This window comes from Diabrotica virgifera, chromosome 1 (assembly GCF_917563875.1).
Source record: "Diabrotica virgifera virgifera chromosome 1, PGI_DIABVI_V3a".
NCBI classification, from domain to species: domain Eukaryota; kingdom Metazoa; phylum Arthropoda; class Insecta; order Coleoptera; family Chrysomelidae; genus Diabrotica; species Diabrotica virgifera.
Window position 1 is genome coordinate 176,912,970 of NC_065443.1, and position 25,537 is coordinate 176,938,506.

Sequence of the window (25,537 nt, forward strand, 5' to 3'; positions counted from 1 at the left end):
TCGGCCAATAGTTCTGTCATTTTTAGTGACCGTTATTGACAGGTTTTACTGTACTTTAAAAAACATTGCTAATAAATATTACTATTTACAATATAAAATAATAGAAGTACATCAAATTAAAAGTGTGCTCGTTTTGAACTGTTGTGAAAACAAACACTAGAATTACTTCTTAATAAACATAATAATCGATTTTCCATTACCTACTTTCTCTTAAAGTCTTAAATAATGCGAGATAATTTCTGATAAATAAATAAAGCAAAAATAAAAGAAATCGATCACAACATGACAACGCAGCGTATTACAATTCAATAGTTCTAAAAGTAAATTCATGGACTTCACTGACTTCAGTCTCTCTATAACTCATAGAGCGCGCGGACGCCAAATTTATAACCGCGCTTAATAAAAATGCCGAACTACTATAAACTTATTTAAAAAAAGTGCCTATTTTATATGAGAAAATATTGTTTTTAAAAATAGTTTTTACTCACAAATTTTATATATTTTTACTATTAGTGGTTAACTGTTTTAAAGTCTATTTTAAATTACTGAAAACTACAAAACTTAGTGATGTCAGATGTCAAATTAGCGCTGATTTTTTAATTGTTATGTGATTAGTTAATGACATAAGTTGATGTGTGACTCATTTTATTGTGCCTTTAGAATAATCAAGATAGAATTTATGAATATTATCGATTTAAAACACCGCTTTGAAAGGTAAATAGTTTTTTCGTTAAGTTGCGTGTTTATATATGTTATTTCATTCATGTTTTTATTAAAAGTTAGTTACTGTTGTGGACGTTTTAATTAATTTACTTCAATTAAAATATGCCCACGATCATTTAAAATCGTCTTTAAATATGTCGGTAATGATTTCTTAATTAAATCATGAGTCATGAGTACCTAATTACAGTCGGAAAAATGAAAGAATACCCATGAATGATCACATCAATCACATATTTTGTGTTTGCTGTTTTTTTTCATAAATAACAAACGAGAGAGATAGATTACTAATAATCTGAATAATATATGATTGATGTGATCGTTCATGGGCATTCTTTCATTTTTCCGACTGTAGATATTTTTGAAGTTTTTTTTTATTTATTTTTAGAAAATCCCTACGGTTTTATTAAAAAAACTTCTTTATTGATTGACCTGCCGATGTAATAATGCTCTAGAGCATCATTACAGTTGCTTTCCTGATGAGAACAAAAGAGTTCGAAATGGTCCATAGAAAGATGGTAATGATCTCTGAATCGAAATTAAATATAATGCCTTTTATCTACCCACGGTTTTACTCACGTATCGTGTACTAGGAAGCAGATTTGTTGATCTTTACCTCGGTGAATTGATATGTTGTGGAGTGCAACTATGTAGACTCCCCATGTCTATACATTCATCACCCTTTTCCTTGCAATTTTTAGAAGGATGGGAATAGGTATAAGAGAGAATCTGTTTCCGAACTAAGAAATCCAAAGATTTTATTATTTTTAAACATTTATTTGTTTGAAAATGGAGTCTTTTGGGTTTCGACATTTTGAAATGTAAAAGTAGTCATAATATGAAAAAATGTTTCAAATATTAATTGTAGAATCTCTTTTACTGAAAATTTTGATTTTTTTGTTTTTGTATCATGAATACTTTTAGGTTTATTTAGAGAAAAATGCACTTTTTTTAATTATAATAATGTCATTTTCGATTTAATCAACTATTTTTTCTAAACTAAGCATTCCAAATCGGTCGAATCACATGGATCGTATCAATTATACCTAAATAAAGTTAATTTCAAGTGGGAAGCTATTCAATTCTATTAGGATTGTAGCGACAAGGGTTTAATTTTTACATTTCAAAAAGAAAAAAGCACAGAGCGACTTTATCTTCGTCATAAGTCAGTCAGTTCTTATGAAAAAAAAAACTTTTGTCAGACCTAATTTGAAAGATATTTTAATGAACTTTAAAAGATATTTTCTAAGTTTTTCCAAAAAATTGCACCACATTCGACAGGGTTGGCAGGTTTAAACCAACATGCTTAAAACCTTGGTTTAAACCAACTGGTTTTTTTAAGGAAAAAACCTGGTTTTTTTATTGAACCTCCAAAGTGGTCTTTTTATTTAAAATCTTTAAATGAATGAACCCATTCAACATTTTTAAAATCTTTAATACAGCTGCCGCAAATGAAGAAAATTAAGGTAAACAAATTCTATTTTTTTACTTTCGAACTTAGCTAAAGTATTTTGCAGCTAAGAAGACCGCTTTGTAATTAAATGCTGATAACTTTATTACCAGCGGACCAGATAAGCAGTGATATATTTTACACTATCTTTATGAATAACATTTTATTGCTCTGTTGTATCAATCAGCACTACTCAACAAGTTTTCGTTTATTCGTTTTAATATTTTATTGCAATAGTAGGGAATATAATATATCTGATTAAAACAGTGAATTTATTACACGTTAATTATTTTTAATTTCTTGTGACGTATCTAATGTAGGTTTAGCCATTAAATCAAAGTTATTCGTTTACAAGAGCATATTATTTGAAAAATAAGGAGTACCATAATGTGTCATAATTATAATCTCCTTTATACAGGTAAAAAAATTGTCTAGTATATATTTCTTAAATCTACACAATCATTGGAAAATGATTCATGGCATGGTATTTAAAAATATCTGTTAATGACACTGTTATCGACAAACTCGATCAAATTCAAACTCGTCATCAAAAATTAAATGATGATTTAAAAAATGATTTTAGCAAAATACATAATCAGCAAAAATCTTATTTAAAACATGCGAACCGTTTTTGCAATCAAAATCAATGCAGTGTTTAACTTATACTTGTTATTATAAAGGTATATATACATATACCCTCCGCTCGGTGTGCGAGCCGCTCGCGCGCACCTGTTTGAGACCAGATCATCTCTTAATTGCAAAGCGGTCTCCTTAGCTGAAAAATACTTTATTTTGAATATTATTACGTTTGAAGATATTTTTTTGTTATTTTAATTTTTTGTGTGTGTAAATAAAAATAAAAGTTGTCTTAAGGTGATACAGTAGCGATCAACAGGTAGCAAAAACGCGTTCCAAGATTGCGGCTGTAATTTTGAATATTTTTTCGAGATATTTGGCACACTTATTCGTAATTTAATAAAGAATTGCGGTACAAAGCCCAATTTGAAAAATATATTAATATGTGGAAATTACTCTGTAACTAAATACAATATTAAAAAAACGAGCCTGTACCGCCATTAAGAAGAACAAAAAAATACACTTTCTTCAAATAAACTTTTTTATCTGATGCCTAGATTTTGTGTCATTTTGGAACTACTAAAATTTTTTATTTCATTAGTAGTTCCAAAATGACACAAAATCTAGGCATCGGATAAAAAAGTTTATTTAAAGAAAGTGTATTTTTTTGTTCTTCTTAATGGCGGTAAAGGCTCGTTATTTTAATACTGTACTTAATTACAGAATAATTTCCACATATTAATATATTTTTCAAATTGGGCTCTGTACCGCCATTCTTTATTATATTAGGAATACGTGTGCCAAATATCTCGAAAAAATATTCAAAATTACAGCCGCAATCTTGGAACGCGTTTTCGCTACCTGTTGATCGCTACTGTTTCCTCTTAATCATTTTTTTCATTGTTTATTACTATTATTTTATAAAATAATTTATTCACTTTTAAAGTATTTATACTTATGATACTTTGCATCAAGTAAACCTGATTTAAACCAATTAAACCTGGTTTAAACCAAAAAACCTTTTTTTTTAAACCTTGATTTTTGCCAACCCTGACATTCGAGTTATTTGAGATTAAAGGTTCTCCATTTCGAGGTTCTTCGAAAATAACCATATCTTAAAGAGCAATAACTCAGTCGTTATTGGGTTAACCTAGGTCTATCCGACGCGAATCTCTTTGTTTCTTTATTAGCCACAATTTTGTTCTTAATGATTGTTTCTATAAAATTAAATTTTTTCAAGTTATTCATGAAAACGAATGCGTAGTTTCAATCGCAAATAACTTGGAAAGTGTTCAAGTTATTCATGAAAACGGTTATAAAACGTGAGTTTTTCAATGAAAAATGCGTAGTTTCAATCGCAAATAACTTGGAAAGTGTAAATTTTGCCAAAAAATTTTATATAACAAAATTTACTCAGAATTGGTCACTCTCTCGATTTCGATAGTTATTTTGATTAAAAATGTTCATCACGTAGATGGGGTTGTTTTCACCCCCAAGGCAAAAGCGCAGTTCGGCATAGGGTAGATTTTGAAGAAGGGTGTCAACAGAGCTTAAACCCAAATTTTCATTAAAATCGGTGTTGATTCTCAAAATTCCACGTTTTACAATTTTTTACCGCTGATGAGTGAACTTAACAAACCCTCAAAATTTGAGACCGATAAATTAATTAGTATAAAAGTTATTCTATTTGTTTATCCCAAAGAGCTTTATTTTGCAATCATATAAGACAGAAAATAATGAACATAGGGAAATTCTGAGTACGCCAAATGAAAGTAGAAGAGTGATATTCTTTTTCTCATGATCATCTTTCAGTGCGTCACAGTTTTTCGATTTCTTTCTAACGCATTAAATTGTATGTGACAGAAAAAAGGCACGTCCGTGATTACAGACATTTACAACATTTATTCTAGTTATTCTAGTTGTCGATAGATGGCGCCATAATAAAAAAAAATTTTTGTTTAATTAGATCATAATATTATAAATATAATCTGTATAATTTATAAGACTATACAAATCAAAGAAGATACCATTTTATAAATGCAAGAAACACATTTGATTTATTTTTATTCCAAATTGAAAATAAAATGTGACAACTGTCAGATTTAACTAAAATGTCAGGATAGAATAAATGTCATAAATGTGTATAATCACGGTCTTACCCTTTTTCCTATCATTTGTTACGCACTGAAAAATGCTCATGAAAAGGACAATAGTATCAATATGTATTAAAAATAGATAAAATAATTCATTAATATAGTCTAAAAACATTAAAAAAACATTTAGAATAACTTTAAAAATATTGTCCATAGAAACAATCTTTTTATATATTCGAAAAGCTAGTATTTTAACACGAATTTTCGACTAAAAAAATTTAGCCTGAGTCCATTTGGGACAAAGTTAGCCATGTGTTTTTTTAATTCACAGCTAATTTGTTTATAATAATTAAGGAATCTCATTGATGCCATTGTAAAGAATGGAATTTGTATTTTTTGTTAAAAAATTTGCACAAACATTGTACCTTCACAGCGCTCTCTACGATTTTTCAAAAATGCAGTACAAACGGTTACTAGGGGGAACCTACAAATCCACCGAGTTAAAATACCGAAAAAGCAATTTCAAACTAAAACAATTTTCTGTATCTCCAGATCATCTCAATGGATTTTGATCTTTCTTTTTTTAGTTTGTATGTAATTTCTACGTACATTACAAATATGCAATTTTTTATAAATTTATTAATTAACAAACAGTCTAATTTGTTTAAATAATTCTTGAAAAAAAATTTTTTTACAAAAATCTATTTTTTTTAACCATAGTATCATTAATGGTCATAGAAAAAGCTAAAATACACTTTAATGAATAAATTATTTTTATTAAATAATTATTTATTGAAGATAATTTATTTATTAAAGTATACCTTAACTTTTTCTATGATTAATAATGATAGTATGATTAAAAACACGGATTTTTGGAAAAAATTATTTTTTTTTTAAATTGCTTAAACAAATTAGACTTTTTATTAATTAATAAATGTCTAGACAAATTGCATATTTGTAATGTACAGAAAAAGTACATACGAATTAAAAAAAAAGAAAGATCCAAATATGTTCAGTAGATCCCGATATATAGTAGTTTTAATTTGCTTTTTTTTAGTTTTTGAACTCGTGCATTTTTCGGCTCCCAGCTCCCCCTTCATTTACCACGACTAGTCACCAATTGAACTACATTTTTAACCCTGGAAGCTCACACTTGGGTGTGAGATACCCATCGCGACACTTAACTGCATGTAGCTAACGCATCTGCATTTTAATGGTAATGCTGCTTTATGTAAATTCAGTCTCTAGTCTGCCAAGGACGGGTGTGTAGTTGCGGTCTTATTTGAGCAATATTTCCAATCACGAAAATTTATTGAATACAGGCTAGTATGTAGGTAGCACCCATGTGTGAGGTTTGCGATCAAGTGTGCGTTCAAGTTAATGACCTAACAACACAACATCCCACAAATTTAGTAAAGCAAACTAGGTGTTATTTCTGCAAAGGAGCTTGGAGCATAGAGCCACACTGTCTTATGAATGTAGTCACTAAAATGAGTGAAACTGAAATACCTGGTTAAGAATTATTATGAGTTCTATAATAAAAAGGTGTTATATTTTAGTTAGAAAGACCATTTTGTTGTTAAAATAAATTAAAATATTTTTAATTATGTTTCCGGTTTTTTATAAAATGTTTGTTAATTATTTTTAGGTATTTTTAATATTTTTTTCTTTTATGTTACTACAATATTAGGAGAGATAAAATAAAATGAGTGATTTAATTATTCTTATGTATTCAATAGTGATTAGAGAGTGTCTGGAAATCATAAAATAGTTACTTTTTTTATTTCTTCACAAAAAGTCATTGGGTATCTGATTCCCATGTGTGCGCTTTATTAAAAAAAAAGGTGTGATTTTCCAGGGTTAAAAATTCGTCTAAAATACCAGCTTTTCGAATACGTAAAATTATTTTTTCTACGGACAATATTTTTAAAGTTATTCTAAATGATTTTAAACTACAAAATTTCAAAAATTTGGCATTAGGATTTTTGACTATATTAGATAATTTTTATATATTTTTAGTACATTTTGATAGTATTACTTTTGTAATTTCATTTGGCACACTCAGAATTGTCCTATCTTCATTATTTTCTGACTTATGTTATTGCAAAATAAAGGTCTCTGGGATAAACAAATAGAATAACCTTTAAACTAATAAATGGATCGGTCTCAAATTTTGAGGGTTTTTTAAGTACCCCAATACCCAACTTTGGGTGAAACACGTAAGTTCTAATGTAGTTCTAATGTAGTTTAAAAGTTATTAACAAATTACGATTTTCATTTTTTTTGCAAATTTCTTAGCAACAAATTAACTTTTTTTAACTTTAAAAAATCTGCATTTTAAAGGTTTTTCAATGTTCTAAAAAATTTAATTTTGTAATTTTATGTAAACTATTTAGCTATTGAAGGGGGTGTAAAAAATCGAAAAAATCGCGATTTTTGCACTAAATTGTCAATAATTAAAAAACGGACGCGAACTCTAGGTAGGAAATGGGTAGGTTTTCTTCCGATAGGTCTACAATAACTAAAAAAGTAGTCAGCTACCTGACAGTGTTGAAATTATCGGGAAATGCGGTCTGTGGCTTAGATTGAAACTACATTTAATTCTGTTGAATTCGATATTTCGATGAGTATTTATTAATTTTTCATCTTCATCAGGAACAAACTACAAAATTAACTAACAGTTAGGTACAAACATAATATTACAATGATATAACTTACGAATTGTTGTAGGTATGTTATATAAAGCAATTTAACTTAAAGCTATGCATGTCGTTTCACGAGAACGTCGAGGGCGGCACTGAGTCAGGTATCTTTTCTCACATGTGTTAAGGGCCAAAAGTTCCAATATCGAGCCATCTGTTTAATATTCCGCTATTTTTAGAATTTTAAAACATTGCAGTAAATTTCGCTTAATCCACTTGTGTCTGATTTGTAATTAATTGAACGTTTATTACTGTTTATGTGGTACATCTCGAGGAACAATCTTTTCTTATAATTGTTTTCTGAATCTAAGATCTTGATATCTGACAAATTAAATTGGTGTCCTGTTGTTATGGAATGGTGTGCTGCTGCACAAGTATTTTTGTGTGTTTTGCAATCACTTTTGTGCTGCGTTATTCTTTGTTTCAACCATTGCGATGTTTGTCCTATATACTGCCCATCACATTCGAGACAAGAAAGTTGATAGATGATATGACTCTGATTTAGAAGCGGTGTCTGGTCTTTAAGCTTCGAGAATAAGCTATAGTTGGATATGCTATTGTATTTCGCTATTTTGATTTTCGTAATTCCGTTCAGCAGCTTGATTATATTGTTGGTTAAGCCATTTATGAAGGGCAACTTTTTGTAAATCACGGGATCTGATGGTCTGTTGTCACGTTGCCCGTCGTATAAGTCTGAGTTATATATCAGTTGCTTAAGAATTTTACTTGGATAGCCGTTGTTTAAGAATATGTTATAGACTATTTTTAAATTCTTTTGTGTGAACAGGTCATTGCTGATGTGTAAAATTCTGTTTTTCATTGCCACAACAGTGTTGTGTTTTTGGCTTTTCGAGTGCTGAGAGAAATAATTTATATATCTTCCAGAGTCAGTTGGTTTCTGATACCAATCCAAAATTATCTTGTTCTCTGTGGTTCTTATCACCTTAGTGTCTAAAAAGGGCACACTTTGTTCTTTCTCCTCCTCAACGGTAAATTGTAGGTGTTTGTGAAATCCATCGAAGAGGTCCAGTGTAGTTTGAATAGAGTCCTCGGGGATCGCACTTATCACATCATCCACATATTTGTATATGAACGGTAACTTGAACGGTAGTCGTGGAATTACTATATCAAATAGATGATCTAAAACTATGGTGGCTAGAATGGGGCTGATAGGAGAGCCCATGGGAGTGCCAAAAATTTGTGAGTAAAAAGTTCCCCCGAAAGAAAAGTAAATATTAGAAACAATAAAATCGATTAGTTTGAAGAAGTTATTCTTACTTAGTGTGGTGTTGGGTTCTATTAAGTGCCAATTTTGCTCTAAAATTTCAATGATCAAGTTGAGAGGAATATTCGTGAAAAGCGATACCGCATCTAAGGATATAAGTACATAGGTTTGAGGAATTGTAACATTCTTAATTAGTTCTACAAACGTAAATGTATCTTTCACATTATAATTAGTTTGATATTCAAAAGTGGCCGTTAGAATGTTTGCCAAGTATTTCGAGATGTTGTATGTAGTGGAGTTGATTGAGCTGATGATAGGGCGAAGAGGAACATTTATTTTGTGAATTTTTGGTAGGCAGTATAACTTTGGAAACATCGAGTTGTAGATCATTAGTTGTTTTGCAGCATTAGCGTCTATCTCACCTATGGATTTCAGGTTCTTAATAATATTGTTGTATTTGGTTTGTATTTTCACCGTTGGATCAGTGTTTAATTTGGTGTACGTGGAAGAATCCTGTAGCATTATCTCAGTTTCATCCATATATTCTGATTTATCCATTCTTAAGCAACTGATATATAACTCAGACTTATACGACGGGCAACGTGACAACAGACCATCAGATCCCGTGATTTACAAAAAGTTGCCCTTCATAAATGGCTTAACCAACAATATAATCAAGCTGCTGAACGGAATTCCGAAAATCAAAATAGCGAAATACAATAGCATATCCAACTATAGCTTATTCTCGAAGCTTAAAGACCAGACACCGCTTCTAAATCAGAGTCATATCATCTATCAACTTTCTTGTCTCGAATGTGATGGGCAGTATATAGGACAAACATCGCAATGGTTGAAACAAAGGATAACGCAGCACAAAAGTGATTGCAAAACACACAAAAATACTTGTGCAGCAGCACACCATTCCATAACAACAGGACACCAATTTAATTTGTCAGATATCAAGATCTTAGATTCAGAAAACAATTATAAGAAAAGATTGTTCCTCGAGATGTACCACATAAATAGTAATAAACGTTCAATTAATTACAAATCAGACACAAGTGGATTAAGCGAAATTTACTGCAATGTTTTAAAATTCTAAAAATAGCAGAATATTAAACAGATGGCTCGATATTGGAACTTTTGGCCCTTAACACATGTGAGAAAAGATACCTGATTCAGTGCCGCCCTCGACGTTCTCGTGAACCGACATGCATAGCTTTAAGTTAAATTGCTTTATATAACATACCTACAACAATTCGTAAGTTATATCATTGTAATATTATGTTTGTACCTAACTGTTAGTTAATTTTGTAGTTTGTTCCTGATGAAGATGAAAAATTCATAAATACTCATCGAAATATCGAATTCAACAGAAATAAATGTAGTTTCAATCTAAGCCACAGACCGCATTTCCCGATAATTTCAACACTGTTTTATAGTGTTATAGAATATACTTGCACGGTCGATAAATACATCGGATTTCGAAGCCAGTATATATATATATATATATATATATATATATATATATATATATATATATATATGTATAAACATAGATAAGGAAAAAATATTGGCGAAGCTCGCAACATGGTATAAAGGATACACAAAATTTATGAGATGATGTAATGCAATCGCAGACACGTGTTTCTGACTAGTTAGTCGTCATCAGTTCGATATAGCCAAGTACGAAGGTGGACGTTTAACTTAGGGAAGGATCACTACAGGAGTAAGTGCCCAATTGTGGCAAAAATGCTAGAAGACCCCATTGGATTTAGGGCTACAACCAACACAGCCACACTAAGGAGTTACAGCTACCTGAGGAAAGGAACGCCAAGATGTTTAAAACATAAGAGGATGTTGATTAATGCGAGATCACAGTATAAACATAGACAAGGAAAAAAAATTGGCGAAGCTCGCAACATGGTATAAAGAATACACAAAATATATGAGATTATGTAATGCAATCGCAGACACGTGTTTCTGACTCGCTAGTCGTCATCAGTACGATATAGCCAAGTTAGAGAAGATGGAATTTTAACTTGAGGAAGGATCACTACAGGAGCAAATGCCCAATTGTGGCAAAAATGCTAGAAGACCCCATTGGATTCAGGGCTACAACCAACACATCCACACTAAGGAGCTACAGCTACCTGAGGAAAGGAACGCCAAGATGTTTAAAACATAAAAGGATGTTGATTAATGCGAGATCACAGTATAAACATAGATAAGAAAAAATATTGGCGAAGCTCGCAACATGGTATAAAGAATACACAAAATATATGAGATGATGTAATGCAATCGCAGACACGTGTTTCTGACTCGTTAGTCGTCATCAGTACGATATAGCCAAGTTAGAGAAGGTGGAATTTTAACTTGGGGAAGGATCACTACAGGAGCAAGTCACAGGATTATACGTCAATCCAAGCTCTTCTTTAAACTCCAGAGGTTCTTTAAAATCCGGAGGTTTTGCAATATTTTACCGTGAATGAGTGGAGTATAAGGCCCATCGGTGGAGTATAAGAAAAAAAAACGAATAGTTCTTGAACCCTACCAAAATAATTAACAGCTTCTAAACAAAAATTTGCTTGCAAAATTGATTACCAAATTGAGGGAATGATTAGAACATGGAATATAAAAAGCCGTTTGAGATAACTGCTTTATTTTGAAGGCAAACAAAAAACTGTTTTTTGTTTGATTGGAAATCATAAATTAACCATTCTCTTTGTGTATTTGTCTCCGTTAGTTGTATTTGATGTATTTAACATTTTATAATTTTTCCTATATTACAGCTTAAATAATTCAATATTAATAAATGCATTTGAGCGGGATGCGGGCCCCATCAAATGCGCGGGCCCTTGGCGGCCGTCTAGTCCGCCTAATGGTTAATCCGGCGCTGCACCGAGAGAAAAAAATTCTTGACATAAAGAAACTTTATTAATATTTAAGAAAGATCGACTTGGCATATTGCCTAAGAAATATATCTTTGTATGTAAGATATAATTTTCTAAAATATTACAAATAAATTCTACTATAGCCAAAGAAATATATCTTAAACATGATTGAACTATCATTTTCTGGCAAACTTCAAACCCATTTATCAGAAAGAAATTACACTTGATGTTAATTAATTTTATTAGTCATCAAAATATATTTTCTACACATTACAAAACTATTCTTTCTGAGCAATAATATTTCTTAGTAAGGAATATTATTACCTAACTATTATTAATTAATGTATTTAATGTTAAGAAATATATTTCGCAGAGATAAACGTGTATTTAGAGTTAAGTTAATATTTCTTGAAAATAAAGTTATATTACATACGGCAAAATAAATAATTGTGTTAAGAGGAAACAGTAGCGATCAACAGGTGGCCAAAACGCGTTCCAAGATTACGGCTGTAATTTTGAATATTTTTTCGAGATATTTGGCACACGTATTCGTAATTTAATAAAGAATGGCGGCACAGAGCCCAATTTGAAAAATATATTAATATGTGGAAATTACTCTTTAATTAAATACAATATTAAAAAAACGAGCCTGTACCGCCATTAAGAAGAACAAAAAAAATACACTTTCTTCAAATAAATTTTTTTATCCGATGCCTAGATTTTGTGTCATTTTGGAACTACTAAAATTTTTTATTTCATTAGTAGTTCCAAAATGACACAAAATCTAGGCATCGGATAAAAAAGTTTATTTGAAGAAAGTGTATTTTTTTGTTCTTCTTAATGGCGGTACAGGCTCGTTTTTTTAATATTGTATTTAATTACAGAGTAATTTCCACATAATAATAGATTTTTCAAATTGGGCTCTGTACCGCCATTCTTTATTATATTACGAATACGTGTGCCAAGTATCTCGAAAAAATATTCAAAATTACAGCCGTAATCTTGGAACGCGTTTTGGCTACCTGTTGATCGCTACTGTATCACCTTAAGGTAAAATCATTATTTATTAATAAAAACAAGATATAAAATGTTATTATTACATACAAATATTTTCTCCACTCTTAAACCACTGGCTTCTACACAAAAATAAAAGGATGGAGAGGCAAATCCAAATTCCTCAAAGTTTCCTTCTTTTGTTACTAGCACTTTGTATATCAATCAGCAATTCACTAAAACAAAATCGTTATGTAGAAAGAGTAAACTTACTTTAATAAAATTTTCTTATAAAGATATAGATATTTATTTTAACAAATTTAGGAAATACGAAAAAAACAAATACACGGCCCCAGATAAGAACTATTAATACTAATAATAATCAATCATATTTAGTTCAAACATGGCATTATTTAACCTATACACATCTTTGTTTATTTTTTTATTTTTGTTAATGAAATATTAATTATTTATCTGTATAATATTAAGTCACACAATAAACATTGTTTAGCTAAAACAAGAGGGAAAATACAACCAATGTAAAACATTGAAGCAGACATAATAATATGTAATTTTCTTTATTTTTATAATCTAAAAGAGACAGCATACCTAATCATTAAGAAATTTTATTACGGGAAAATATTATTAGTTTACATCTTAAGTCATTTAATACATATTAACTAATTCACGGTTTTCGGCAATAACATTTCTTAACCATAAACATATATTTCTTTTAGAGTAACTGATTTCTTTATCTCAAATAAATTAACAGAAAACATCCTCTGCGTTGCACCCGCCATGTTTGATATAGCGTTGTATTGTATATTTTTATAGAAGACGATACATTTAAAAAACCTATTATAGTTGATACAAAAGTATACACATTTTTAAAAAGGTACTTACATGTATGAAGTTCTACCATTTCTGGAAGGCCCCGCAGTTGGTTAATAACTCCTTTCTTAATATTGTTCTGAAGCTATATATTATATCATTCTGTCCCAGCTTTAAATTGTGACTTATTTCCCAGTTAGAATAATAAGCTCCTTTATTTCAGAGCTGTCCATCATTATACCTAAAAAGCATATAAAGATACTATTATGTTTCTTTTATAACCATTCGGATACGCTACAATATTATTATTACATCTTAAATTACTCAATTTACTTTTATTTAATACCTATATATGTACGTACCTTCAAAATATCCCTTAATTTTTAAAGAACACCAATAAATCAAAAATCCATCTATATGAACATGAACATATCACACCATCTTGACAAACACTGACGACTAAATCATAAATAGTTAATCTGCGCAATTCTTTTGTGGAAGAAAATCTCTTTGCAAGTAATATTTCGGCATTAATGACAAAGTTTTTATTTTATAACCACAGTTACTACAGAGGGTATTTCTGAAGAATTATTTCTTGCGGTTTAAAATATTTATTTGATTGCAAGAAAATTTCTTGTTCACAAATATAAATATGCATTAACTTAACATTATATTTCTTATACTGCAAAATATTTGTAGTTTTCAGTTTAGGAAATAAAAACTTTAGGATAAGAAAATTAAATGTAACCATTAATGCATTTCTTAGTATTGAAGAAATTATCTGTAAGAAATTATTGAGTTGTGTTTAAAAAACTCGTTTCTTTATATGTGAACCGGTATGTTTAAGTTAATAGGATATGTTAACTTTTAAGAAATATTGCTCAAAGAAATCGGTGTTTTAGGAGAAAAGAAATTGTTCTCTCGGTGTGTACGTAAGATGTTTGTTTATTTTTTTCTTCTTCTTTTATGACCTCTGTGAGCTGTGCCCATTTAGCCAGCAACATTTCTTAAAATTAACGCCTAATTAAACCTACCATACAACAACACCAATCAAGGATAGGGCAGGGAAAGTGAAGTTGGTGAAAAAATAAACTGTTGTTAAACTATAAACTAAATAAATAAAATATAATTTGAAAACAATAATTTGATTATATTTAACCTATAATATTATGACAGACGTCAGTTAGCATTTACCATCTGACCAAATATAATAATGACGTCATATACAATCGTCACTACTTCTAGCCAATAAAATGTTCTTTGTAATAGGAATGGCATGTCAAAAAAATCTGATTATTCCCTATATATTTTTTCAAATTTAGAATATGGCAACAAGGGGAAAATTACGTGCATTCCTTATTGTTTGACTTCTAGTTTAGGTAAACCTTCAATATTAGATGATTTTTACCGTCTTAAAAAATCTTTCTAATACTAATACTGATTATTGAAAATATAAAGCCATCTCTTATAAAAACGTTTATTGTCATACTACATGAGAGAAATACAATTGGTACATCCCGGTCTTCACGGTCATTGACTTTGAAATGAATTTTTTAAGCAGTTGGTTGGTATTCAATGCTATGCCCACTCTTATTAAACTTTTTCCTTTCGTATGCTTTACTGGAATGTCAAACCAACATTTTGTGTTTAAATTTATTGATCTTAGTCTTCTTTCATAATTTATGTTGATTGATTTTTCTTTTGTAGAAACTTTAAACAAAATTAACGACTTTGTATTGAGTTCATATTAAGAAATTGATTGCAATGAAGTATATAGATGAAGCATTAAATATACAGGGTGAGTGGGAGGAACGCCCCAAAGTTTAAGACTGTATAATATACGTAATAATAAATAAAAATAACTCATATGTTCTTATTCGATTTTCATTTGTTTTCGAGATACGGGGCGTTAAAATTTTGCTTACAGACTGACGATTTATTTATTTCTTTAAAACCGGTTGAGGTGTGCAAATAAAATTTGGTGGGTTTTAAGACGTAGTTATTGCACATTTTTTAACATAAAATTAAGAAGTTTATTTTCACCATTGGCGCGCGTACGGGTAATAGTCTAAAAATTTTTAAAAATAAAAATGGTACGCTACTGAGATATTTCAAATTAGAAATCTTGCTTGAATTTCTCGTCAATTTATGAGAAAAAATCTATCTTCCCTTTTTTAATGCGACGCTTCGTTTTCATGCAAAAAATAAATATCGTAACGTAACGCTTACAAAGTAAAATTTTATTCGACGAAGTTTATGTGGGCTCCGTGCGTGACCATGGAGGGGATACACGAAACTATGCCAGCGCTCGTATCGTTGAAATGTGACAACTTTGGCGAATAATGATTGAATAATATTTTTTTTTTCAATAGATATTTTGCTTAGCTTATTATTGCCCTTTTGATTTTTATTATTTATTTTTATATTTTCATACTGACATTCTTTCCTTCCCCGATCTGGTGGTATATTCGGTTTCATGACATTTTCGTAACGCGACAGTTCGTAACCGGACAAATGGTAACGGACAATTCGTAACAGCGACAGTTCGTAACTATACAAATTCGTAACGGACAATTCGTAACGTCCAAATTTAATTATTCTGTTTATTTTTGTTAACGTGAAAATTTTTTGCTCAATTAGAAATCCAATGAAATCAATTAATTTGTGGTCATCTGATCGAATACAACCAATAAAACCAACATTATACTGAAAACAGATCCCATGGGCTGTTTTCACTCAATCATGTAGCTATGGATACCTACATTTCGTTTCATTTCGATTTTGACATTTCAAATATTCAATATTTCAAAATGTCACGATTTGGCTATAATACTGATGAGAATATTAATGAAATTATCGAATCAAATATACTAAAGAATACTGTTTACAGTAAAAATTTTTAACAGCATGCGTAGTGGAAATACATCTTCATCAGTTATAGAAACTAACATGTCTGGATCTTCATTAAAATTTTCTAATTGTTCCTTTGTTAATTGCACATTTAAATAAATTGTTTCTGCTCTGTATTTTTTTTTCATAACCAGCAAAAAATTTTCTATCCGAATAACCCTCGAACATTGATAAATGCTCAAAAATTTTTTAACAACTTTCTCAAGCTTGTTGCTTACAGGCAACAGACCTCCGCCTACGGCGTCGGTCTGTTTCCAAGCAACAAGCTTTCGAAATCTGTTATAAAATTTTTTCGAACAATTATCAATGTCCTTGGGTTATTACTACTGAAAACTAACTGTTATTACAGTTATAAATAAAATTATGTTTATCAATTTAATGAATCAGTATCAAGATATACATTTTTAAGTCATTTCGCATTTCGCGGTTCAGAATATAATAAAAGTATTTTTCAACAACCGTGTTAAAAATGCAATTTTTAGCACTCCATACGAGCGTTAAAAATGCTACTTTAAGGCACTAGTGCTTTAAAAAAATTTTAAGGCACTGCAGGTCGTATTGACCGTAGGTATATGCAATTTTGATGTAATGTCAAAAAAATATAAAATTGGAATGTCAGTCAAGTTTAAGTAAAAGTTTTTGTAGATATTGTCCTGTAATTACGTTTGTAGAAAAAATATTGTATGATATGCGTGTTAAAAAGTACATTTTTAAGGCACTCATGTGAATTGCAGAACTCGCTATCGCTCATTCTGCAAACTGTCACATGCGTGCCTTAAACGTGTACTTTTAACACTTATATCATAAATACCTATTAAACACGCAAACAAATATTTAAATAAAATACTTACATGCAAACTTTTAAAACTAATTTTAAATATTTTGAAAACGCATGTTGCATATTTTCTACTTACCACTTCTTTCTAGATATATCCCATACACATTTTTTGTATATATTTTTGTTAATATAACCATATAACCATATAAAATAAACCAATCACAAGATTTATTAGGATAACATGTAATTATAATCTCCTCTATACAAAATGATACATACTTAGAAAGTTGGGAATGTGTAAAGATGGTTGTCGGCTTAAAAATTTAATAAATTACTTCATTATTCCTTTGTATAGGTATATGCAAATTTAAGAAAGAGTAAGAGGGATAAACTTTTAAAAATATTGTTAAAACTTTGTATATATTTAAATAAATGTTTGTGTTTAAAGACTTTTAATATATTCTGAAACACGAAATATAAAATGTGTTAAACATGTTTATCTCAGTACTGACTCGTTAAACTGATGAACATAATTTCAATTATAACTGTAATAACAGTTAGTTTCCACGTTAACAAAAATAAACAGAATAATTTAATTTTGACGTTACGAATTTGTGTAGTTACGAAGTGTCACGGTTACGAAGTGTCGCCGTTACGAACTGTCGCCGTTACGAGTTGTCCATTACCACTTGTCCGGTTACGAATTGTCGCGTTACGAGATGTCTGGTCACGGGTATATTCCTATCGTCATCTATTTCCATTTTGCGTTACACACACCACAAAAGTAATAGTTCAATAGACCCAACTAATGTTAAAATCTGGTAATAATAATTCACACTGCCCAATTGCTTTCGATGTACACTTAAGTAATGTTAGCACCGACAACTAAACTATAACGAAAAAGTGAAGAAAACTATAACGAAAAAGTGAAGTGAAAAAAAATTAAAATTGATATTTTCTTCAGAAAACTTTCAAATATCCGCTTTTTAATTTGACGTTTATTTGACACTTGAATTTATTGTTTGTATAATAAATTTTATCAAAAATGGCAAATAAAAATATTACATTTAGTGGAGTCAATGAAGGTTTTCACCTCCGATTTCGTTGAACCTCCATCGATTTTCATGAAAATTGGTAAGTATGTAGAGGATACCTCAAGAAACAAAGGTGACATGGTGCCAACTTGCGCTTTTACCCTAGGGGGGGATGCCACCCCTTCTCGGGGGTGGAAATTATTTTATTAAAAATAATACCACTAATCGATAGAGGGACAAATTATAAGTAAAATTTGTTATATATACAGGGTGTCCCAAAAGTAGTGGAACGGTCGAATATTTCGCGAACTAAACATCGGATCGAAAAACTGAAAAATACGTGTTCAATCATTTTCAAAAATCTATCAAATGGCACCAAACGCCAACCCCCACTACACCCCCTGGAGGTGGGGTGGAGGGTAACTTTAAAATCTTAAATGGAAACCCCTAGTTTTTCTTGCAGATTTGGATTCGTTACGTAAAAGTAAGCAACTTTTATTCAAGTCATTTTTTCGAACTGTGGATAGATGGCGCTATAATTGAGAAAAACGATTTATCCTGATACCATAGGTAAATTATAGAAACGGTCTAATATCTCGAGAAATACTCTTCCAAATGAGAAACCAAAAAAAGGTTTTTAATACTTTTCGAAAACCTATCGAATAACACTAAACATGAGCCTCCAACCCACCCCCTGGAGGTGGGGTGGGGGTAACTTTAAAATCTTAAAGAGCAGCCCCCACTTTTTATTACAGATTAGGATTCGTCATGAAAAGTAAGCAACATTTATTCGAAACATTTTTTAGAATTGTTGATAGATGGCGCTTTAATTGAAAAAATACGATTTATTAGCGCCATCTATCAGTAATTTTAAGAAATGTTTCGAATAAATGTTGTTTAATTTTTCATGACGAATTTGAACCTGCAATGAAAAGTGGTGGTTGCTATTTAAGATTTTAAATTTACCCCCACCCCGTCTCCGGGGGGTGGGTTAGAGGGTCATTTTTGGCGTTTATCGATAGGTTTTCGAAAAATATTAAAAACCTGTTTTTTGGTTTTTCATTTGGAAGTGTATTTCTCGAGATATTAGACCGTTTCTATAATTTACCTATGGTACCAGGATAAATGGTTTTTCCCAATTATAGCGCCATCTATCCACAGTTCGAAAAAATGTCTTGAATAAAAGTTGCTTACTTTTACGTAACGAATCCAAATATGCAAGAAAAACTAGGGGTTTCCATTTGAGATTTTAAAGTTAACCCCCACCCCACCTCCAGGGGGTGTAGTGGGGGTTGGTGTTTGGTGTCATTGGATAGATTTTTGAAAATGATTGAACACGTATTTTTCAGTTTTTCGATCCGATGTTTAGTTCGCGAAATATTCGACCGTTCCACTACTTTTGGGACACCCTATATAAAGTTATTTCAATAAATCAATAGTTTTTGAGTTTATTATTAAAGATCAAAAGTTTTGATTTTTCCTGAAAAAAATCCATGTTTTAAAGCAGTTTTTCATAAATAACTCAAAAACCATAAGTTTCTTCACAAAAGTTGTTATTACCAAAATCGAAGATAATATAAAAATAAATAAGCTCCTTATTCGAAAAATCCTTTATTACATATACAAAGTGAGTTATATGCAATTGAATGTATATTTTTTTTCCGCGAGTACTCAAATCTTAGTATTCAAGCTTAAATAACAGGAAAACGATGCACTTTGTTAAATATAGATATTAAACATTTTAATAAAGTACTTAAAGGTAACTATCAAAAAGCTATATAAGAAGTCGATAGCATCAAAATTAAGCAAGTTATGATAGAAATAAGAGGACCCTTTCAGATTTTTTAGGGAAGAATGAAAAATGAAACATACGTCATTTCCACAAAAATTAAAATTTATAGTAACCCATTTAACACTTTATTTATTTTAACATGAGTAATAACTTCAACAATTTTGACCGGTTTAGAATGCATATTTTTGAAAAAAAATACGATTAAAAAAATTTGAATTTTTCAAATTTTCGTGAATTTCATTTTCTTTTGATAATAACTCCAAAAATACTCGATGTACTTAAAAAATGGTAGAGAACAAAATTTTAGTTTTAACTTTATTTAAGCTTTTTCTTTTTTTAATATTTTTTTACGACAAAAAATAACCGAGATAGAAACATTTAAAACCTAAATTTTACTGCGAGAACCATGTAACCGGGGCCCTTTCACCTTGTATTTAAAAAAAATAAAGGATTGAGAAAATTATTTTTAATACCGTGTTATAGAACTTTTACTTAGCTTTGTAATGGTTTTTAGATAAATCTCATATTTCAAAATTTAACGGAGTTATTTTAAAAAAACCAAAAACATTTTCTTTGAAAAAAATTTTATAGCGGAGATTTTGTATGTATACAGGTTGTGGGAAGTCCAATTAGTCGTTTGTTGTAGGAGATACGAAAAAAGTTTATTTAGGTGAGATTGGGGCATAGATAATATCAGAATTTAAATACATTTCCAAATATACAGGGCTACCCACATTGACAGGGTGAAACAAAATTATCTTTTGTTTAATGGAACACCCTGTATATTTTTACATTTTTGGATTCTCCTCTATGTTTTATTTCTTAAAATATCAGGTTTTGTGATGTTATTCGAAGTAGTTTAAAAGATAATTACGTTTTTATTTTCAAATTTCATACCAATATTCACCCCCTGTATAATTGTAGTGATTTGACATCAGAAAATCAATTTATGTTCAAGTGATTTTTAATATAATCCATTATTGTTAAAAATTATTATTCTAGCAAACGTTTAATTTAAGCTAATACAGGGTTGGTCGAAACTGAATGAGTGTTTACTCAAGTTTGAGAGTATGAGTTTTCTCAAACGGAGCAGCCTGTAATGCCTGTAATGAGCATTGTAATGAAATGCTATTGTATGACACTTTATTATTTCCCACTCTGCCAGTGAGAACTGAATTTATTTTTGAAATCCCTAACTTTATGTCTTTAATTATTTTAAATATTGTAAACGATTAAAAAACAATCAAATTAAATTGAAATAAATAACCAGTGTATATCTTTCACATTTACTTCATATTTACCGTAGCCTGTACCATAACATTGCACAGATTGTTATCCCTATATAGCAACGATATACCATGAATGCCAACGATATCCAGTCTCACAAAAAAAGGGATTCTTCAAACATAATATATATGCAGACAAAATCAGCCAAAGTGATTTGCGATATCTAATTAAAGGCCCTACCAAGTTGGTTTTGTTGAATATAGCATGGAAGCACGACGATACATTAGTGATAAGCGTATTTTTCGTAGTAGCTATAGTATGTTGTTTTATATTATGTATTACCTATATTAAATTAGTTTTAGTATGTTTCGTTTATCTAAAAAAATGTAAAACAAACAAAAATTCTGTTTTTCTTGTAGTTTTTTTTCGTATAGATATTGTTTTATATTGTAGTAAATTGAATTTGGTTTTAGTATGTTCCGTTTGTTTGTAGAATTATATTTAATTAGATTTGCTTTAATTACTAAAATAAATAAATTTTCAATTATATTTTATGTATCTGTGGAAAAGGAAACCTAGCATTAGCGGCGACATTTCTATAACCGCCAATTGTTTTCTATTTTTAGTGGCCGTTATTGTCAGATTTTACTGTACCAATAATATTTTATTAAATTATGAAATATTATTTAAATAAAAAATTTATAAACTTGATAAAAGACACTTTGCTTAGAATTTACTCCTCTATCTAATTATGGGGTTATTTTTAATAAAATAGTGTTCACCCATGAGAAGGGGTAACATCCACCCCCAGGATAAAAGCGCAAGTTGGTAGCACATCATTTTTGTTTCTTGAGGTATCCTCTAACTACTTACCAATTTTCATGAAAATTGATGGAGGTTCAACGAAATCAGGGGTGAAAACCTTCAGTGACTGCCTTTTTGGAAATATAAAAGATTAATATTTTTCGTGATTGTCGATTTGCTAATTTTCTGATTTTTGGTTTCTATAAGGTTTAAGAAATTAATAAAAATTATAAATCATGCACATAAATGTAAAAAAATATTTATTTTACTTAATTAAACGAGATTGCTTGAGCCAGAATGCTGAAATCTGCATTTTTATCATTAAAAAAAAAAGGTGGATTTCACCCCTAAAATGCAGAAAGCGCAACTTGGTGCCATATCACTTTTGTTTTTTGAAGTATCCTCTAACTAATCAACAATTTTCATGAAAATCGATGAAGGTTCAAAGAAATCGTGGGTGAAAACATTCAGTGACTACACTTTCAGAAATATAGAAGAATAAGGTTTTCGTGATTTTCGACTTGTTAATTTTCGGGTTTTTGGTTGCTATAAGGTTTGAAAAATTAAAAAAAAAATGTAATTCATGCACATAAATATAAAAAAAATATTTATTTTTCTTAATTAAACGAGATTACTTGCGCCATAATGCGGAAATCTGCATTTTTTACAATTTAAAAAGTAGGGGTGTATTACACCCCTAAAAGCAAAATCGCAAGTTGATGCTATATATCTTTTATTGCTTGAGGTATCCTCTAACTACTTACCGATTTTCATGAAAATCGATGAAGGTTCAACAAAATAGGAAGTGAAAACTTACAGTGACTGCACGTTCAGAAATCTAAAAAATAATTTTTAAAAAAGGGGTGTATTTCACCCCTAAAATGCAAAAATCGCAAGTTGGCACTATGTCACCTTTGTTCCTTGAGGTATCCTTTAAACACTCACCAATTTTTATGAAAATCGATGGAGGTTCAACGAAATCTGAGGTAATAACTCATATCCACCTTCATTGACTCCACTAATTAACGTCAAATATGTCATATGTGTATCATATGAATTATGGTGCAATAACCCCAGAGGTCAGCGATCGCAACCAGCAGTTTTACCTTTTATATTCAGCATTTTGATTTTATATAAAAGTAATATCATTGTAATTAATTCCAGTTATTTTCGATCAATTAAAAGTGAAGTATATTTGTAAAAGTTAATAAAGGGTCTTTCTAAAAAGTACCTTAGTGAGTTTAAACCTTTAAGTGGCACAGTGCAATAAGATAAGTGGGAGAGTCCTTTAGAAGATTCTCGTCGTTTTTAAACGTTTACCCGCTACGAACCAACTTACAGGGAAAACCACAGCCGTTCAACCCCAGAAGTCTACGGAAGGCCAGTGTCAAAGTGTAAATGCCGAAAGACGATAAGAAGAAAGCAGAAAAGAAGCCAGTTCCTTCGAAAAAAATGCAATAAAGCATAATCTTCTATCTGTAAGCAAATTTAATATTTATTCTAATCCTAATTTAATTGCTTCACAAACTTCATCGCTTAGAATTCTCTTGCAACTATCAGTGAATCGATTGTCGAATCTGGTGCTGCTTCTACTTCACAAAATAACTCAGTTGCTCAATTTAGTTTAAAAGCTAACGATAGTTCTTCAAATAATACTCCAATAAGCTTATATATATATATATATATATATATATATATATATATATATATATATATATATATATATATATATATCAAATAGATGAAATAGAGAATGTGGAAAAATCCCCTTACGAACAATTCACACATCCACCATTTCGGTATATATATATATATATATATATATATATATATATATATATATATATATATATATATATATAGTAGTGGGGTTCCTACGGTCTCCTCCGCATCCCACATTTCGCTCGCCATCGTTTTCTATCCACCCATTCGTTTTCGTCAATAGCTCTATCTGCCATAGACTGTTATATGCCTTTCTTCCATGTTTCTGTAGGCCTTCCTCTTCTTCTTCTATTTATGGGTGTGTAATTTAATGCTCTTTTTGGCCATCTTTCCTCTGACATCCTCATAACATGACCATACCATAGCAATTTCTTTGTTTCTATATGGTCAACCGTGGAATATAAACTCTTTGTCCGTCGTCTTATTTCCTCATTTGGTACATGTTCTAATCTAGATACTCTGCATGCTCTACGTAAGTAATCCATTTCCGCTACTTCTATATTTTTTCTTTCGTTTCCTGTGAGTTGCCAACACTCTGCTCCATAAGTTATAATAGGTTCCACAATTGTTCTGTAGATTGTTAACTTTGTGTTCAGCTTCACCTTGTTAGACCATAGTAGACCATTTAAAATATACCGTAAGCTTAGATATACCGTCTATAATTATTACTCCTGCTCCCGCTAGTCAATTAGATACTATGGGCGTGGCACCCGCTCCCGCTATTGTTTTTGATGTCAATAAACATCTATCTGTCATACCTGATTACAAAGGAAACCCTAATGAACTGCATAACTTCGTTGAAGTTACTACAATGGTTCTTGATCATTTCTGGGATCGTACTAATCCCGAAAGCTTTCAAAATCACATGATGACTCGAGGCGTAATGATTAAAATTAAAGGACGAGCTCGAGAAGTCATTTCTGTATATGGGTGTAAAGACTGGCCTACAATAAGGACCACTCTAATACAAAATTTTGAGAAACGCAATGAAAATTTGCTCACACGAGATATGGTAAACTTGAAGCAAGGGCCCAATGAATCTCCCCAACAATTTCATGAGAAAGTGATGACACTTTTAAACACAATTTCAAATCATATGGAACTCGATAACGATAATGAAGCTGTAAAAATAAGCAAAAAGACATTCTTTCAACAACAAGCCCGAACTACGTTCCTAGCAGGATTAAGAGAACCAATAGGATCAACCATAGGATCAATGAGACCTGCAAGTCTCGCTGTCGCTCTCCGATAAATCCAAGAAGAGAACAATATCAGATATTTAAAAAAAAAAACAACCAATTTCTCATTGCCAAATAAAACTACTCACATACAACCCCAGAGACACCCGCCGTTCGTAACAGCACCACAATGGCAACAAACCATGCCCAGGCCACAGTTGCATCAACCATTTTTTGGAAATAATCCAGGACCGTCCCGACCACAACAGTCAACATTCAATCCAAGATGACCAATACAACCCGCTCGATTTTAACCACAGAAACAACAAGCCATAACAAATACACAGCCTCCAAGACCTAACCCATGGGCAAGCAAACCACCGCAACAGTACCGATGTCTGTAACCAACACCGATGTCTGTAAGCACGCGTCAAACGGGATTTAACAGAGGACAAAGCTTCAGAAATTTTAGACCACAGCCACAGCAGCAGCACGCCCCAAATTTCACCGTAGAAGAGCTGTTTAACATAGAACAACAAGACGAAAACGACACCAATGCCTACTATGGAGAACAGGCATATTACTATCCAAATCAGGACACATATTCG

The 25,537-nt window shown here is 30.7% G+C and overlaps 1 protein-coding gene across 1 annotated transcript in view; it reads left to right on the plus strand.

The window, feature by feature from the left end:
* Positions 1-365: 365 nt before the first annotated feature.
* LOC126881647 (plasmanylethanolamine desaturase) overlaps positions 366-25,537 on the plus strand; it is a 749,932-nt gene continuing 724,760 nt past the window's right edge. The window contains exon 1 of the mRNA XM_050646023.1: positions 366-714. The gene's annotated coding sequence lies outside the window, so the exon portion shown is untranslated. The remainder of the gene's footprint in view (positions 715-25,537) is intronic.